The following is a 4,307-nucleotide window of genomic DNA, read 5'->3' as shown; positions in this document are numbered from 1 at the left end:
CCCCAGTAGAACGACAGAGTCCCCAGTGGGAGCGCTTTCCAGCACGCCCCCCAGGGACTCTAAAAAGGCCGGGTACTCTACACTGCCGCTAGGCGCATAAGCACAAACGACAGTGAGAGACCATTCCCTGACCCGAAGGCGTAGGGAGACGACCCTCTCATTCACCGGGGTAGACTCCAACACATGGCGGCTGAACTGGGGAGCTATTAATAAGCCCACACCAGCCCGCCGCCTCTCACCTTGGGCAACGCCAGAATAGTGGAGAGTCCACCCTCGATCGAGGAGAGTGGTTCCAGAACCCAAGCTGTGAGTGGAAGTGAGCCCGACTATATCTAGACGGTATCTCTCAACTTCCCGCACCAGCTCAGGCTCCTTCCCCGCTAGTGAGGTGACATTCCAAGTCCCAAAAACCAGAGTTGGCGCCCGAGGTTTGGGTCGGCCGGGCACTCAGCCCCGACCACCGCCCAAATCACAGTGCACCGGCCCCTTACAGTTTCTCCGGCAGGTGGTGAGCCCACCGAAGAGTGGCTCCACGTCATGGCTTCGGGCTGAGCCCAGCCAGGCCCCGTGGGCATAGACCTGGCCACCAGGCGCTCGCATGCGAGCCCCCCCCCAAGGCCTGGCTCCAGGGTGGGGCCCCAGTGACCCCATACCGGGCAGGGTAAACGAAAGCCTTGATTTTTCCTTCATAAGGGGTTTTTGAACCGCGCTTTGTCTCGTCTGTCATCCAGGACCTGTCTGCCATGGGAGACCCTACCAGGGGCATATAGCTCCTGGACTCATTCAGGCACTCAAACCCCTCCACCACGGTAAGGTGGCGGTTCACGGAGGAGATACCAAGTACACTTTGCCTTAATTCTTTCCTGTTGTATGTGTCTATTTTCTAAAGTTGCAGGCCAAGCTGAAGTCATTGACCACCTGCCTGGGTTGGAAGTATATGTCCTTGGACAGAGCACTACTGACCTTGATACTGGTCTGTAAAAAGCATGGTCAGTGTCTTTCTGTGGTTGTGTGCACTGGACAGTGAGAACACAAAGTGAAGATGGAAGAGGGACAATGTGGTCATCATCCTTTGTTTGAACCTTCACTAGTGCTTGTTCCTGCCAGCGAAAATCCATTTCCCTGACCTCCTCGGTGTCCAGTCCTGCACTGTTATCCATCAGCAGTGGCTGCTTCTGTATTTTGAGTGAATAAAACACAAGTTTCACATGCAGAAAACGCCTTACCGGGCAGGGTAAACGAAAGCCTTGATTTTTCCTTCATAAGGGGTTTTTGAACCGCGCTTTGTCTCGTCTGTCATCCAGGACCTGTCTGCCATGGGAAACCCTACCAGGGGCATATAGCCCTAGACAACATAGCTCCTGGACTCATTCAGGCACTCAAACCCCTCCACCACGGTAAGGTGGCGGTTCACGGAGGAGATACCAAGTACACTTTGCCTTAATTCTTTCCTGTTGTATGTGTCTATTTTCTAAAGTTGCAGGCCAAGCTGAAGTTTGGTGTTTCAGTGCAGTAAACACCTCAAGCTCTCTGCTCATTCTCCATGTGAGCGTCATCCTGCAGTGGAACGATACCAAAGCAATGTGAGTGACTGGGAGAAATGAGTCTTTCTCTTTGGGAAAGGCAAAGGGTACCTCTCAGTCCACAAACATTGCCAGATGTGACGTTGCTAAAGGACACAGTGCCCCTGTCCATATGGGAAGAGAGTCCACTTTGGAGATATAGCCTTTGCCTCATTTAGCTTTCCCATCACTGCTCCCTAAAGGACGGTTGAAGAAAACAAATTGGATTTGACTGGAACTATTACACAAAGGCTGCCCAAACAACTTATCCAGTTGAGCTTCAAATTGAATGTAAGCCCCTCCACTATGATTCTTCAAAGATGTGGGTTTGCGTTTCAGTTTTGCTTCATGTTGATAAACCTGGGCTCAGAGAAACAATGTTGTGGTGGTCAGTCATTTCCAAAAAATCCCCTCCAATGACAGACAGAAGCTGGACTGCAGGCAAAAATTTCTAGAATACAATTTTTGAGAATTGAATTTTGATATTTATGGATTAAATGACATTTTCAGTGGTTGTATCCCTGTAGCCTGAAGCTAATTCAAGTCTGGGAGGTGGCTCTATGGTAACCAGTAAGCCCGGAAACTTCTGTTTCTGCCAAATAGTTCTCAGTAGAGATCCATCCAGTTTAGCCTTTGCTTGTTACCCCCCACCTCATCAGAGAGCATCTAGGTTTCAAGTAATGAACGATTCATGGGTCACATGACTATCTCTGTTGTTTATTAGGTAGAGCAAAGTCATAAACAAGCAAACAGCTGCCACTGCAGACAAAGTGCAACTCAAGGACCTCATTACAGACCTCCTGCAGAGCTTAATGGGTCAGTGTTTTGATGTGTTCCATCCTTCAAACAGCTGAAAATCTCCACTGGAATAAATCTGCCTCAGTGTGCAAAACTGTATTTGTGTGCAATGATCATGAGATCAGCATTCTTCCACACTGCTTTCCTGCACTGCAACATTCTGGTGGCTTCAACCATAGATTTCAAAAGTTGACAGATCAGTGCCAGTTCCCACCTTCTCATCCACACACAGGCGGGATGACATAAATGATATAGATCTAGGAGTCAAGCAGACACACCGTATTTTATATCAGGTAAATGGGGCTAGTCCAAAAACAAGGAATTATTACATTTAGCTGATGCTTTTCTCCAAAGCAGCTCACAATCACTTATCTGAGATGTTTGTGTTTCTTGCCTTATACCTGTGTTAAAATGCTCTGTGTCATTGCATGAGAAGACACACACACACACTGAACTGCTTGTCCCATACAGGGTCGCAGGAGTCTAACCCAGCAACACAAGGCATAAGGCTGGAGGGGACACACCCAGGATGGGATGCCAGTCCGTTGCAAAGCACGCCAAGTGGGACTCGAACTCCAGACCCACCGGAGAGCAGGACCGAGTCCAACCCACTGCACCACCACGCCACCACACCACTGCCCCCCCCCATGAGAAGAGTGCTCTATAAAAATAAATTGAATTGAATTTACTCATGGACAGAGCTGGGTAATTTTACTGGAACAATTTAGGGTATGTACCTTGCTCAAACCAGTGACTCTTGGGCCCAGTGGCAGCAGCTCCAACCAGTGCACTACAAGCCATTCTTGAGGACTGTTAACAGGACTTAGCAGTGCCTGCGTGGACCAGTCTAGCACATGTTCCAGCTCACTTCTCAGAGAGCCTTCAGACAGGATCAGGGAGCAGTGGTAGATGGCCTGGAGTGACACACTATTGCCAGAGGAAGGGATCCACAGTCCCATGTCCTTTCTCAGCACCCATGGGGTCCTTGTGTGAGGGTCAGTACTGAGCGATATCAATCCACGTGTCCTTATCTGGCACCATGTGCACATTCAACACTGGTTCACAAAGCGCCCTGACACAGCGGCTTGTTTACTCAGGGTGATCATGCAAAGCAAACTGCTATAAAGATACAACTGCTATACAGGGTGTTCGCTTGCACTGCGCTCTGATAAATATTAACTATTACAGCTACTGCTCATGCTAACAATACTAATAAAACCAAACAATGCCTGAGCAGCCTGTCTCTGGCAGTCATAGTGGGTGTAAACATCAACACATACAGAAGCTCACCTCTAGAAGCAGATACTGCTATTACTAGTTAAAGGGGTGTCTTTTACTTCTAATCAATGCTTGTTTATAGGCAGACTCCTTTGCACATAATTTTTTTTCAGACACCTGCTCACAAATATCTGAAGCCTTGAAGGATTGTGAAATGCGATAAAAGCAGATCCTTACTGTGTGCTATACTTGACAAGGTGCTGAGTGACAGTCGGTGCAGGACAGAACAAGACATTTAGATAAAGAAAAAGAAACAGGGTTGACTGAGCTTGCAAATATTTCATTGCAGAAGATCTTTCTCAGTAACGGGGGGGGGGGGGGGGTTCTGAGCGTCCCAGAGGTAAAAGTCCTGACAGGGAGACATTTGAGACCTCACATGAACTCTACAACAAACAGCCGCCTGGCTTGCTAACCGCGGAGGGGAGGGAGGGACGGAGGCATCCAGGAATCTGTGTCATGAGAGAATGCATTGCGATTGCCCCCCCCACCTCCTAGCCTGCTGTGCCTGCGGTAGTGTGTTCTTATTTGGCCCGGCGAGAGGCAGACGCCGTCCAAGCATGATTTTCCACCCCCGAAAACATCAGAGAGGCTGCTGTAGTCCAGAGGATCAGTGGGCAGGGGACTGGGTGCAGGCACTTGCCCCCTCTGCCCTTATCCCCGCCCCCCTCC

At 49.4% G+C, this 4,307-nt stretch overlaps 1 long non-coding RNA gene across 1 annotated transcript; it reads left to right on the top strand.

The window, feature by feature from the left end:
- The first annotated feature begins 1,398 nt into the window (after positions 1-1,398).
- On the top strand, positions 1,399-2,868 carry LOC108918352 (uncharacterized). Its single transcript, XR_001964843.2, has 3 exons — positions 1,399-1,583; positions 2,287-2,378; positions 2,832-2,868. It is a non-coding gene; the product is annotated as an uncharacterized LOC108918352 (long non-coding RNA).
- Positions 2,869-4,307: the final 1,439 nt, after the last annotated feature.

The sequence above is a fragment of the Scleropages formosus genome, chromosome 22 (assembly GCF_900964775.1).
Source record: "Scleropages formosus chromosome 22, fSclFor1.1, whole genome shotgun sequence".
NCBI lineage: Eukaryota > Metazoa > Chordata > Actinopteri > Osteoglossiformes > Osteoglossidae > Scleropages > Scleropages formosus.
Note: the sequence above shows the minus strand (reverse complement) of the source record. Positions and strands in the feature narration are given on the sequence as shown.